The sequence below is a fragment of the Vespa velutina genome, chromosome 9 (assembly GCF_912470025.1).
Source record: "Vespa velutina chromosome 9, iVesVel2.1, whole genome shotgun sequence".
In the NCBI taxonomy this organism is placed as follows: Eukaryota; Metazoa; Arthropoda; class Insecta; order Hymenoptera; family Vespidae; genus Vespa; species Vespa velutina.
In genome coordinates, this window is record NC_062196.1 from 2693405 (window position 1) to 2708783 (window position 15379).

General features: G+C 31.7%; 1 protein-coding gene across 14 annotated transcripts in view; it reads right to left on the minus strand.

The window, feature by feature from the left end:
• Positions 1-15379, minus strand: part of LOC124951543 (venom dipeptidyl peptidase 4) — a 277366-nt gene that overhangs the window by 88689 nt on the left and 173298 nt on the right. The window contains exon 3 of one of the 14 annotated variants that reach the window (XM_047500086.1): positions 14178-14224. The exons of the other annotated variants lie outside the window; for them this stretch is intronic. The gene's annotated coding sequence lies outside the window, so the exon portion shown is untranslated. The remainder of the gene's footprint in view (positions 1-14177; positions 14225-15379) is intronic. 14 annotated transcript variants of the gene reach the window in all.

Below are 15379 nucleotides of genomic sequence, written 5' to 3' on the forward strand. Positions count from 1 at the left end.
CCGATTATTTTTATTTTTTGAAAATATTGAACGAAAATTATTCCACTGTAAATAATTAATACACAGGATTTTACAAAATCCTTGTAAATAAATTCTTTATTTGTTAGATAGATTACTCGAAATATAATATTATTTGTATATAATTTTATTATTATCGGGTGCAAGTTTGTTATAAAAAGAAAAAAGAAAATAAATAAAAGAAAAGAAAAGAAAAGAAAAGAAAAGATAACAAAATATGACGGTGAAAATTTTTATCTTCTTATTCGAGTAAAGAAAAAAAAAAAAAAAAAGAAGAAGAAGAAAAAAGAATTATACTAATTATTAAATGGATTTTGAATTAATAATAAAATATTTTTTCGCGAACTTTTCACGCTTGTCATGCAAATATTTCACTTCTTCTTATTTTTTCTCAATTCGATGATTTTACTCGGCTTATGTATCTCTTTCATTCGAGCGTAGAAACCTTGACGTTTACTACAACGAAAACTGACGGACTGGGATAACCGACTTCTCGGTCAATATACATGGTGTACAGCATAATTCCACTACACGCTGCACAATAACTGTCTCATGTTGGGGCCAAGCGAATTGTTGGCAGAAACTTAATATAAGCACACCGTCGTGGATTATTATGTATATAATGTTGGTATGTAAGCTGCTCGCATATCTACAGAATACGAGAAGAAGAAAGAGAAGGGGAAATGGGAAAGATAGAGGTAAATAGATAAATAGAACAGAGAAAGAGAAATGACAGTTTTAATACAGCTCTCATATCTATCGTTTTATTTTCTTTTACATAACTTTTGTTTGTTAGACGATATTAAAAAAGAATGAAAAAGAAAAAAAAAAAACAACGAAAAGAAAGAAAAGTAAAGAAAATCAGTCAAGATATTTTTATATCGAATAGAACGATTTAAATAAATTTATTTCATAAAATCCTATACATGTAATTTAATAAAATATAAATATAACGGAGAAAGAGAGAGGGGGCGAGCGAGAAGAAGGGAATTACTATCCAATCTCAAAATTGCATATATAAATATCCATATAATTACAAATCTATTTGTCACATATATATATATATATAAAAGAAGATATAAAAATGTAATTTCAATTTTAATTTATTACTCCTTCAAATTAAATAATTTCGAAAGGAATTGTTGGCAACGCTAATAAATAATTATAGTGCAGATTTTTTTTAATGTACCGTCTTTCTTGTTTTATCTATATAAATTACTCTCTCTTTCTCTCTCTCTCTCTCTCTCTCTCTCTCTCTCTCTCTCTTTCTCCCTCTCTCCCTAACTCTTTCTTCCTAACCATCTATTTATCTATCTATCTCTCCATCTCTCTATCTTTTACTTCAGTGCTCTATGCCTGCGGCATTTTTGGATCTCAAAGTAGAAATGCACGGAGCGTAGCTTGCAAATAAGGTTTGCATACTTTGCGGGATGACTTGCAGCGAGGAAAATAATTCAGTGTCCTTGACAGACCGCTAAAATCCGGTAACGAAATACAAGGGGATGCAATGGTGAGAGTATTCTACAAAAGAGAAAAAGAGAAACAGAAAGGGGAGAGAGAGAGGGCGAGAGACAGAGAGAGAGATAGATAGATAGATAGATAAAGAGAGAGAGAGAGAGAGAGAAAGAGAGAGAGAGAGAGTAAGTTATAGAAGAATATGAGTAGAAAGAGAAGGAGAGTAGTAAGCGCATTGTCCGCCATGGAGATTTACAACGTGTATTTTCGTATGCGTGTATGCGCCAGCTTGTCGACTTGAATGTTTTACCGTATTGTTACTCTGTACCTAGAAACTGATTACATCTTGAAGTGTCGCGATTCACAAACTTCTTTGTCTCTCTTATTAGAAAAGTATTCGTTCTTTCTACGCGCCAACCTACAAGCCAATAAAATCCACATTTACAAATATATATTCATATATGTATATTCCGTATGTAGAAAGCATATATACATGCATATAATATTTTTCATCGAATTTAAAATTGTTATTAGACAAGATCACAAAATCTGGATATAGAAAGAAAAATAAAGAGAGAGAGAGAGAGAGAGAGAGAGAATCTTAAAAAGTTCGTAACAAATCCAAAGTTCAGCGTTAAACTTTCATGTGAATTTGAAAAGTTTCGATCGTTTAACACATACACATTGTAATATCATTAATCGATCGATAAAAAATTTATTTAAGTTTATCTAAAAATGATATTTAAATTAATCAAAAGTTTAAGATAACTCTTTAATAGATTATATTTAATTAAACAATTATTTCATTAACGATATATCTTATACATTTGAAGGATTCTTTCCAAAGTACATACATACATATATACATACATACATACGTACAGACATATATGATCCTAAATTAATAAGATCAAAACGATCGACAAGATTTTCCCGATATGATCCTTTGGTATATTGAGAAACAGTAGAACGACTCGACGACATTTCCGACATCTGAGGAACGTGATTTCAGGAATAGCATTGAAATAACGGGAAGGAAATTTCTGAAAGGAGAGCCGCGCGTAAAGCACAAGAAAGGAGAATAGAAATGGAAGGATAGGGTTGTAGGTGGTGGATGATAGAAGGTATAGGAGTGAACGAGAGGGAAATAGAGAAGGAAAAAACTTATCCATAGTCCGGGACTGATCCGAACGCGAATCATGGATGAACCAATGGTGCGATGCCTTTTCGAATGCAACCCCATTTCCTGTGTCGCGAATTGAACGGGCAGAATTGGGTCAACGGCACAAAGAGACGAAAGAAAGACACACTTTTCTCTCCTCTCCTATCCTATCCTATCCTATCCTATCCTATCCTATCCTCTCCTCTTCTCTTCTCACACACTTTGTCTCGTTCTCTCTCTCTCTCTCTACCTTCTACTCTTCCCACCTACTTTGAGTTTCAATACGTATGATCGATCAAACATCGTCCTATCTTGCAAATGCTTCTTTCTTTTCTCTCTTCACCCTTTCTTTCTTTTTTCTTTCTTTCTTTCTTTCTTTCTTTCTTTCTTTTTTTCTTTCTCTTTCTCTTTCTCTTTCTCGTACGGTACTTATACATCTTCCTTGCTACTGCCTCCGTTCGACCTCGATCGCCAACTTTCTTCAACTTTTAACCATAGCGAAAGAGATACTTTTTATTCCCGTCGAATGGAAAACTTCTCTACGCTTCCATGATAAATTCTTCAAGACTTATTGTCCATTCAGTGTGTATTTTCCCCTACTTTCTTTCATTTCTTCCGTTAAACTCTTTCGTTCAATCAATTATATAATTTCCCACTTGCTTCTCATACAATCGTAAATTATAATTTATGAGGAAAAAAAATACAATGTTACTTCTATTGTATTCTTTCGATTGTTAAAGAGAAAACTTTATGCTAAGATGCAATCATCGTTATTATCTTCGATAACAAAATGACGTACCAATTGAGATCTTACGAAAAATTGAAAATCATCGATCTCATTGTTATCTTAAATTATTTGCATAATATCTGTCTATGTATATGCATAAAAAGAAAATGAAAATATTAGAAACACGCACACATACACATATACACGCATACACAAATATATATATATATATATATATCGATAGATATATCGAATATATACGCACTCTTCGTATAACACATAGAACGAAACTCCATTGAATTTTGGGATACGTCCAAATTGGTTTTCGCCTATTTAATGAAACACTCTCCGATATAGGAAGAAACTCCGTGGCTCCACACTTACATTCGTACACATTCCAATACCTTATACGCATACGCATTTATACGTCTAGTATTCATACGTTATACTAGAGGAAAATTCTGCAACGGTGCCGCAATAATGCCGGAAAATAAATGATGATCCTGGTGTACATATCTATCACTTTCCTCTCGTCTCTTCCATTTACCCCAAATATTTTCCCTTACGAGTGAAGCGCACGAAATATTCAACAGCTACCAATGCATACATTACTTCGTAAATGCCTGTTTCCTGCAACTGCGTACGAGAGAGCCCCTCAACGAGTTTCGGATTATCGTTGACGAACATACCAGTTCGTGTGTTTCTTCTCGAGAAACGATAATACCAAAAGTACCGAGATCATTAATCTCACTAAGTATATCTATATCAATATATAATTTAGATTATTGCATATTAACGTTTTATATATAATTTTAAATTGTTAAACATCTTTCAACTTATGAACATCTTTTTTTTTTTTTTTTTTTTTTTTTTTCGAAATTCACTTGACATATTTCTCACCAACGGTAAAAATAAAAATTTCGTATGAAAATATTTCTTTCCTTTTTTTTTCTTTTTTTTTTCCCTTTTTTCCTTTTTAAGATATAAGCAAGCAAAAAAATTATCTCGCCACATATAATTTAAAACCTTCAAACAATTATATTATCTTAAATGTTAAATTCGCAATTTAATCGTCCATTAATATATTTCTAATGTATGATATATATATATATATTTTTTTTTTTTTTTTTTTTTTTTTTTTTTTCAAATTAACTTATGATATTAATTTTTTATTGAAGATAATCATGTAGAGTAATATTGATTGTCCTTTAAACGTCTTTATTCTCGAGGATCTCGTATGTAGGTGTTATAATTCGTAGGATCGACAATCACAAACATGGGTATCAGATGAGAAAGACAGATATAGAGAGGGAGAGGAAGCGAGAGAGAGAGAGAAATAGAGAGAAAGAGAGAGAGAGAGAGAGAGAGAGAGAGAATGTCTACTTGTTTGCTGGTAAACAGTCAGACTTCGGTTTACCTTAACGCATCGCACAAATCCTTATTAAAGCGACAGTCGGCTAATTGCGCGGCTATTCTACCATGGAGATAGAGAGGATGCTATACATAGTGCGAAATACACTGAAACCAGTATCGAGAGGTTTAGTTACGGACCACGATAACGAATGCCTCACGGAGGAGAACCATTTAACGAAGACACATTTATCATTCTTGTTCTTTCACACTTTTATATACCTTTTCATTCTTCTACTTTCACCATTTTTTTTTATTTTTTCTTTCTTTAATCATTTCTATCATTTATAATTTTTTAATGATTCACAATCGTAATAGCTCTTATTTTTCTTTCTTTTTCTGTTGTTCTGTTCTTTTTTTCTTGTCCTGGTTTTTTTTTTTTTTTTTTTTTTTTTTTTTTTTTTTTTTTTTTTTTTTTTTTTTTTTCTTAAATTCTAAGCATCAAATTATTAATCATTCTGAATGTTTAATAAATAAAGGGTAAATAAGTACATACATATGTATATATATATTGAATAGAGCAAGATATTTCAGATTGACAATTTTGCGAGGAAGGAAAGAGGGAAAAAAAAAAAAAGGATCTCTGTACGATGAATACGTATGGTCAAAGAACTTGATATATAATAACCATTAAGTACACATCGTAAAAGAGGAGAGAAAAAATTTCCATCGAAATATTCTCTATTTATTGTGTACACATAGATCTCTCTCTCTCTCTCTCTCACTCTCTCTCTCTCTCCCCCTCCCTCTCTCTCTCCCTCTCTCCCTCTCTCTCCCTTTCTTTCCTTTTCCCTCTTTTTTTGAATATAAACTTTGTCAGTATTTTAAAAGCCTTGCTATCGCAAATAACACTCCTCAGCGAGAATTGATTTATAGAGAAAAACGGAGGAATAAGGGAGGAAAAGAAAGAGAGAGAGAGAGAGAGAGAGAGAGAGAGAGAGAGAGAGAGAGAGAGAGAGAGAGAGAGAGAGATAAAAGGCCATAGCCTTTGTATAAAAAAGAAAAAAGAGAAAAAAGTAAAAAATAGGACAGATATATGTGTAAATGGTCTATAAAAATGCAGGAACGGGAAACAGGGTTGATCTCAATGATAAAATGAAAACCCATATACATACGTGGCCAAGCACTTATACATAAAGAGAAATACAGAAGAATATCATCATCGGTCGTCTTTTATAGCGTAAAACGGTCTTTGTGAAGGCACCCGCGCATACAAGGAATATTAAATTAAAACTTTCATATTGCGATCTTTAACATAGGATGTCAGAATATTCACAAGGTCAACGAGACAAAGCGTCGCGACGTCTCCTTATAAATATCGACAATGACAAGGATATTGGAACGTACTCCTCTCCCCCCCCCCCCCTCTCTCTCTCTCTCTCTTTTTATTCTTTTCTCTCGTATTTTCATCGAAGAAAAAGTAAAAAAAAAGAAAAAAGAAAGAGAAGGCAGGATAGAGTAACAAGGATATTACTTATTATTCGATATATTGGAGGGAGGAGGTGTATGTAAACGAAAATAAGCACGATCGTAGCTATTTCTATGCAGATATTTTATGGATGAATAGCACGTCGATCGTTTAGCCTTAAAAATTTGTTTTCAGAGCCTCCATAGTATAGTTTACCCAGCATTTTTATTTTTTCTCCTCTCTTTTTTTTCTTTTTTTCTTTTTCCTGTCTTTCGAAAGAGATCATTGAAATTTTATGAACGCGATAATAGTACTACGGGTTTGTATATTCACTTTTTAAACGTCATATTACAATTACTTGAATAAAAGTAAGAAGTTTTTTCCTTTTTTTTTTTTTTTTTATTTCTTTTTTATTTATTTATTTATTCATTTTTTTTTTTTCATTAATTAAGGATAAGCGTGAAATAATTTCTTGGAAATTGAATCCTTCGAAATTGAATTTATTTGATCACGTTGTTTCGAAGAACGTTTATTACGAGACGGAATCCGTTTTTATTTGAAGTGACTTTGTCTGAACGCTTTTCGACCTTTCTCATTCTCTCGTTCTTTCCGAATTTTTGTTTTTTTTCTCTTTCTTTTCCATTTCCATTCCTTTTGCTTTCTTTTGCACATAGGACAGTCGACGTTAGACGCGACTTACATTGCTTTCGCGATTAACGTTCCACCTTATTTCATTGTCTCTTTGCATCTACTGATCCAATATTCCAACGCGCTTCGGATAAAAGAATTTCCTTTTGTAATAAATTGAACAAACCTCCTTCTCCAAAAAAGGACCAACGTCTATCACGATCGATGAGTTCGTTACGAACTAAAATATGGTGGAATAATTTATGTCGGCCTGTTCGACGTCTACGAACATCTTTACGTTTTCATTATCGATTCTTTCTTTTCATTTTCAGATAAGCGAAGAAACGAAGGCTCGATATTTTATCGAGAAGAAAAGGCTCTTAGAATGCTCTCTTTCATTTTCATCATCATTTTCGATAATTAGAAAATCTAACAAAGGGAAGAATAAATACGAGAAAATTGCAAAAATAGATGGAAAAAAAAAACAAAAAAAAGAAGAAGAAGAAGAAGAAGAAGAAGAAAAAGAAAAAGAAAATGTCTTACATTTCGTTTACTATCGCAAAAATACGTAAGGAGAACTTCATAACGAAACATTTTTTGATATCTCATGCACTATATGCTCGCTGGATTCCTTCGAAAATAGGAATATCGAGTTCGCTATGGAAAACGATTTCGCTCTTTCAAATAGTTCCGGTGTATGCGACGTTCTCTCGCAAAACGATTTCTTATTTCTTTCCTTCCTTTGTGTCGAAGAAAGCGGATCAAAATCGGAGACGTTTTTATTAGACCCAGAAAAATTGATCAAAAATCGAGAGATTTGTTTCTCCATATCTTCCCATCTTCTTCTCCTCCTTCTCCTCTTTTGTAAATACCAGACGCTTTCTCAAAAAAAAAGAAAAAAAAGAAAAAAAAAGAAAAAAGTAATAAAATAAATGAACGCTACGCTGAGTGAATCAACGAAGACGCTCATCTTATCGATCGATTTTATTAATAACAAATAATAAAAGTACATGATAAAAAATGTGAAAGAGAAAAAATCGAATATTCTAATAAGAAACGGAAAAACAATTTTCTGAAAAATTCGTCGACGAATAACAATAGAAAAGCTACGAAGAAAACGGATAAATGATTGTTGCCGAGTAAAAGGAAAAATCTCAAAATCTGATTACGATTCGCCTTTGCCCTATTCTTAGTCTCTATAGACTACTTTTCACAGAGCGAGTCTTTCAAAGTAATCTTTTCTAAAGTCGTGAACGTTGACCCGTTTTGATCATTTTATCTTTGAATCAACTGAGAACACGTTCGTTCTCTTTTCTTCGCCACACCCATTCGACTTTTGAATTTTGTGCCAATGTGCACAAGTTTAAATTAATGAAAGGAACGAAATGACTCGATCAATCTCTATTGATTGAACATTAAAAAGTAATGATTAATCTATAATTTTATAATATGTGAATTTTTAAAAAGGAGAATAGAAAAAAAAAAAGAATCATATTGTTATATTTTATAGTAAGATAATTTATGTCAAAATATGACATATAGCACGAATAACGGAAACGCGTCAAAAATTTCCATCGTCGGTGTCACTGTTTCTCTTCCGTAATTCCTTTTTTTTTCTTCCTCTTTTTTTACTTTTCTTCCTTTTTTTCTCTTCTTCCTTTTCTTCATCTTTTGTTTCGTTTTAGTTCGAAGTACGCAGCGAGTTGAAACGAGAAAAATGTATATAACGAGTGAAAAACTCGCACACCGTAACGTCGACCTCGATAGAGAGAAAAGCGAACTTTCGTTTTTTTTTTTCTTTTTGTTTGTGTGTGTGTGTGTGTATGTGTGTGTGTGTGTGCGTGCGTGTATGTGCGGACGCGTAACTCATCAAACGCGTCGCTTTTCATTCGCGTTTTCACGGACGGACGGAAACGCGACAAATGAAGATATTTTGCATGGAACATTTGTAGCGAAAAGTGCGTGCGCATCAACATTGTGTTCGTTCATTTTTCACATTACACGTTGATTTCTTCTTTTATTATGGAAAATTACGAGCGATGTTTCCCTGAATCGTTTCTCTTTAATACGAAGTCGGATAAAATCACACCCTCGACGAATTTCAAGAAGAAACAATTCCATTCGTAAAGTGTATCGTAAATAGAATCATAAAATAGTATCTTAAGAAAAGTACGTCATAAATCATATATCATCGTCATTATCATCATCGTCTTCGAAACAAAAGCAAAGAGAGAGAGAGAGAGAGAGAGAGAGAGAGAGAGAGAGAGAGAGAGAGAGAGAGAGAGAGAGAGAGAGACGAATTGCAAAAGAAATCGTAAATCCTATGAACGTGGACAAACAAGATCGTAAGAGATCGGGGCTTTTTGTATTTATATTTGTATTTTTATTTTTCCACGACGTTTTGGCGCCACGTTTTCCGCTACTGAAACAAGCATTTTTTCTCCTCTATTTTTATTCGTGACTTATAAGGGAAAAACTCAGCGGACATAAAAAATAAAAGAAAAAGAAAAATTTCAATAACACGTTTTGTCGCTAGTACTTACCTACCGCATAAAAATATGGGAATCGCAGGTTCTCGTTATTTTTCTCTTTTGTTATTACTAACCCTGTGGTAATAATGAATTTCTTTTACACGGAAAACCTATCTCGTTATTAAATAAAATAATTTATCATTTTATATAAAACGAATATATATATATATATATATATATATATATATACACGCACACACACACACATGAATATATACATATGTACATAGAGGAACGCGCGCGTGCATGTATGTGTGTTACATTAAATACTTGGTAAATTAATATCATTGAAAACCATTGTCTATCCCACATTGTTGGACAATGTGTATCCACCCAATGGCAACGATATATATGACTATAGTAGTTACTTCACTTGGTTCTCGACTAAAGGGATAAACTTGCTGTAAAATTTATAAGTGCCATTGCGTAGAAACGTGATTCCGCATAATCCTAAGGTTTACTTCGAAGATGACTTGTGCTTGTTCGGGAGAAAGGATCAAATCGAATTTTATCTTACGCAATATAACGTTCCTTCGTTCGTCTTTCTACATTATTAATTTTACTATCTTTGAACAATAGATCCTTGTACATTATAAAAGGATTTCGTAAAAAAAATTAATTCTTCGATTTTTCCGAAAACTTGTCACATATTAAAATGGAACAAAAAAAAAAAAAAAAAGACCAAAAAACAAAGGGAAGAACAAAAATACCACAACTCGTATTATCACAATGAAGAAAGAAAAATTCTCAGGTCAAACTGGTATTGAAGGAACACCACTATTTCAAAGTGCAATTCCATTTAAACTACAAATGTACGCTCTATTGAATTTACTTTGTCTTTGAATTGATTCAATTACTATGTTCACATTCAAGAAACATCTTCTACCATTGTCCTCGATAGTACTTTGCCCTAAAAATCACATTGTTTTCCATTTTCCGACAGACCGATCGAAACCAGTCGAAATAAGATTTCGATTTTAATCCGAAAGAAAACTAATTGTAAAATAAAATAATAATAACAACGACAATAATAATTATTATTGTTTTATTTATAATTCATCAAATAATACGATTCTTTAACGAGTTGAATCAATGAAGTTTTAAAATTAATGACAATTCTTTAAATGTTCGATAGACATCACTTGTTCATTGTTTTTAAATTTGACGAGATCACGCGATCAAATAGAAAGAAGTAAGACAGATTGGCTTCCATCATGCGAACACTAAAAGAGCTGTCTGAAACACGATGAAATAGCTAGAAATTTTATATGCACGATGCACGCTCGTAGATAGGAACCGATTCAAGTGTTATCGACAATGGATAAAGATAAGAGAAAATGTTACAAGAAGAAGCCGTCTTGTTCTTTTTTGCACGTTCCTCCTCTTGTAGTTATTCTCACTTTTACTCTATATAAACTCAAAAAGCAAAGATTCGAAATTGTCGGAAACGTGAAAATTAATGAACAAAAAAGACACGTACGCGACCGCATTCTGAATGTTCTGGTTGGTTTCAGTCGCGCCGAAGTGGCATAACCCATTTTGGTGTGCGGTAATGGAATCATTTCCGTCCCAATAAATTACCCAGCAACGAACTAAACTCGCTCTATTCGACCTCTAACCATATACCTACATATATATGTATATATATATATATATATATATATATACATATATATGTATATATATATATATATATATATATATATATATATACCGCTTTAACCAAGCTTCTCGAATTTCTACGTTTCTATCTTTCATCCCTTTTTCTTTGGATTTAGAAAATATGAATGCAATAAGATGACAAAATATTTAACATTTGTAAATGCCATATATAAAACTCGTGCATTATAAATTAAAAAAGAAAAAAAAAGAAAGAAAGAAAAAAAAATTGGATAAAAAGTAAAAAATTTAATAGAAGACAATTTGAAAATTAATCAAGAGTTAATATTTTTTATTATTATTATTATTATTATTATTATTATTATTATTATTATTATCGTTTTCTATGATACAAAACGAACAATATAATATAACAAACATGATAATATTTCGCTTGCATCAACCGAATGATCGAATCCCAAACAGAGATAACAATACTGCTAATGCTTTGAGATTTCAAAGAAAATGAAGATTCGACCAATTCAAAGGATGAGAATAATTCAAGCGATATTGGAAACCTGAAATTCTTGTAGAATTCTCTCGCGTATCGCCACGCGTTGCTTCGCGCCTTCCCTTTAACTGCTTAAGCGTCAAAGACGATACAAACATCGCTTCTATATACACAGAGAAACATATACACACACACATACACTCGCGCTCGCTCGTCGACAAAATGTCCTTTACGAAGAAAGAGAAAATGAGAAAAGACCAACCTGAAAACGAAACGATGCATCGTGACGATCAAAGTCGAATCTTTTCTCTCTCTCTCTCTCTCTCTCTCTCTCTCTCTCTCTCTTTCTCTCTCTTTCTTTCTCTCTCCTTTTCTTTCTCTTTAATTTCTCCTCGCGATGCTAATCGAAGAACGAATTCGTTTCTTCTAATTTGCATTCGTTCTGCATAATTTTCACATTGTCAGACTACCGGCAGATACTGGAAAGGCTTGCTTGCGGCTGCGCCTAATATCGATTTAATTAAACCACTCTCCGCTTCTTCCGCCTTCGCCCACTTTTTCTCTACCTTTTACATCCACATTTTCCTCTTTTTCTATCTCCCTCTTTTCTTTTATTTCATCCACGTTTCTTTTTTTCTACGTACGGCCAATGTCCACCCATTATTCTACCTTTCTTCTTAAAATTTTCTTGTAGTTCATTTATCAATTCCCACTACGTCATTTATTACGAAACGTTAATCTTTATTTCTACGATTTATTCTACGGCCAATATAATATTTTCTAACTGATTATTTAAATCGTTAATAATTAATAATTACTCTTTAAATTTTGTTCCTTTTCTTTTATTTCTTTTGTTTTTCTTTTCTTTTTTTTTTTTTTTTTTTTTTTTTTTTTTCCTTTTTCACCTCAGATAATTAATTATTATCTTCCATTATATTAAATTCAACAATGATTTGATACGAAGTATTACACTCTACTGTCATTTATGAACAAATTATCTACAGGTGATCATAGTAAGTTTTTACTCGTCCCATTTTCACGACAGTTTCAACACTCAACCCCCTTAAGGAAGGAAACCCCGTTGCCTTCCGTGTGATTTAATTTTCTCCCTCGAAAATTTAATCGGGAAGGTACGGCCGATACAACGACTTAAGCTCGTTACTCGAACGTTTATCGTTCCCCAGCGGCAATGTCTCGTGCGTTTTAAATATTTCTTCTCTTTAACTAAAGAGAATAAGAGAAAAAGAAAAAGAAAAAGAGAGAAAGAGAGAGAGAGAGAGAGAGAGAGAGAGAGAGAAATAAAAAAGAAAGATAGAAAAGAATTACGATCGAACATCGAAAAGGTTCTTGCGTGTTCAACTTTCAAAAGAAAAACGGAAAAAGGAAGGAAGGAAAGAAGATATTTGTCCCCTTTCGATAAAAATCTCTATCGAAATCTCAAACGTATTTATCGATCGACTTTTATATCAACGTGAAAAGTACCCTTTTAAGGAACGTAAAAACAAAATGTTGAAAGATAACAACCGTAGTGTAGGTCTTTTTTATCGTTCGAACTTTCAACATTTATCGATATTTCTACGATCTTCCTATTAGATAAAAAATAAAGGGTCAAGATAACTACATTGAAGTGTTTCGAACTCTTTCTTTCTTTCTTTCTCTCTCTCTCTCTCTCTCTCTCTCTTTTTTTTTTATCTTTCTCCCTCTTTCTCTTTCTGAAATTGGTACATCGCGATCGAATGGAATCAAAGTTCCCGTTTATAATCACAAAGAGCTCGTATTATGTATGTATGTAAATAGGTAAGTCGCTTTCAAGCGTATGCGATAGTGGAATCCATTTGAATTCATTGAAGGGTTAGCAGAGTACCGTATCAAGGGTAATACGTTCAACGTCGGATCTTCCAAGTGAAACCGATATTCGACACTGATATCGCAAATCTTATCTATCACGATTATCACGGTTCGATGAAGCATATATCATAGAGAGAATTTTTCCTATTTGACTTTATCCTTTCTTAGTTATCTCGATAGTTCATAATAACTAGCAAAGATCTTACAGAATTTTTGTTTTTTTTCGTTTTTGTTTTTTCTTTTTTTCTTATCTTTTCTTTTATTATTTCTTTTTTCTTTTTCTCTCGAGATCAGTAATAAACGAATAACAGAGAAAAATCTTATTTGAAATGCAAATTCTTTTTTTGTTTTTTTTTTTTCTTTTTATTATTAATCCATGTAATCCCAAAAACTATACACGAAATCGATCGAAACATAATTTTTTTATCATTTTAAATGAATCTTTATATACGGAATAAGTTCTTATTTATATTTATATATGTATATGTGTAAATATATATATATATATATTTATTTATTTATTTATTTATTTAAATATTTTTGTCTTCATCTTATAGACTTCTCATCTTTCAATTGAATTATTACTTCTCGAATTTTCAACAAGTTCGAATGCCTCGCTTTTTTATCATCACGTTTACATCCTACATTATACATTCATCCCTTTCCGTGCACGCACGTATGCATATATTACCATCCTTTGTTACGCGTGTTACAAAGTACAACAAAAAAAAAAAAAAAAGAGAGAAGAAAAAAAAAGAAAGAAGAAAAAAGAGGAGGGCACTTTTTTATATTCAAATGTGTACCTTCCTGCGGTATCGTTAACAAAGACGGAACGTGGAATGCCGTGACGATATCTCGAAAATCGAGTACGATATACTCACCCGACTTTGCGATCGATATTTATATTCCTCGAATATCTCTTATCCGTCTAAAACCACAAAAAAAAAAAACTTTACAATTATTGTAACGATAAATAGACTTAATTGTTAAGGAATTATTCATGATTCTTTTTTCATAGTTCGTCGTCGTTTATTTTATAAAAAAAAAAAAATGTCGATATTTATCTTTAATATTTTTCTTTTATTTATTTATTTTTTTTTTTCTATACTTAATATTCTTAACATTAATTATAATATTATTTTTAATATTTCTTTTCATATTTAATATTTTTAATATTATTTATAATATTATTTTTAATATTTATTACTTTCGATATTATAGATTATTTTCCATATAAGAGAATTGTAAACGTAACAGTATTACTTAATAATTTGCATATTCTTTATATGTAAAAAAGAAAAAGCATTTATTTTTTTATCTAATGTAAAATAAGCAAGAAAGATCGATTGTTTGGTTGAGCATAAAGAATATCAAAAGAAATATAGTAAAAAGAAAGGATTGTAAAATATGCAAGCCCTTCTCTCTCTCTCTCTCTCTCTCTCTCTCTCTCTCTCGCTCTCGCTCTCTCTCTCTCTCTCATATTGGTTCTCACCAATAATAAATATTTTATTCGTACATCGATCATTCTCCGACAGTCATATAAATGTACGATGCCTGTGTATTTCATATGTTGACAAATGTGAAACGCATCGATGTGTATAGTAGATATCTTAAGAATACCAGATACGCAATGCATATCTTTTCTATCTTCTTGATACGACAAAAAACCTTTCAAGAACAAATATCAAGACTATTATTTGTAAGAGCTTTTAAACAAACGAAAAGTTTCAGATCTCTTATCGATTTTAACAACGGAAAATATCTCGGAAATTCTACATTTTAGATATAGAATCATCCTTTAGAGAGCAATATCTTATAATTTTAGTTTTCCAACGAGATGAGAGAGAGAGAGAGAGAGAGAAAGAGAAAGAAAATAATTTAAAAACAATGAAAACGCCGGAAAAGAAAGTTAATAACGTTGAATTGTATTTAAATATGATAAATTACGTAGGAAGAAATCATACAAGTATATATACGCGAAATAATTTTATACGTAATTAAATAAAAATAAATGAGAAAGTAATTATATGCTATATTGAAACATAACAGAGAAAACATATTATATTAAAAAGTAATCAAATGT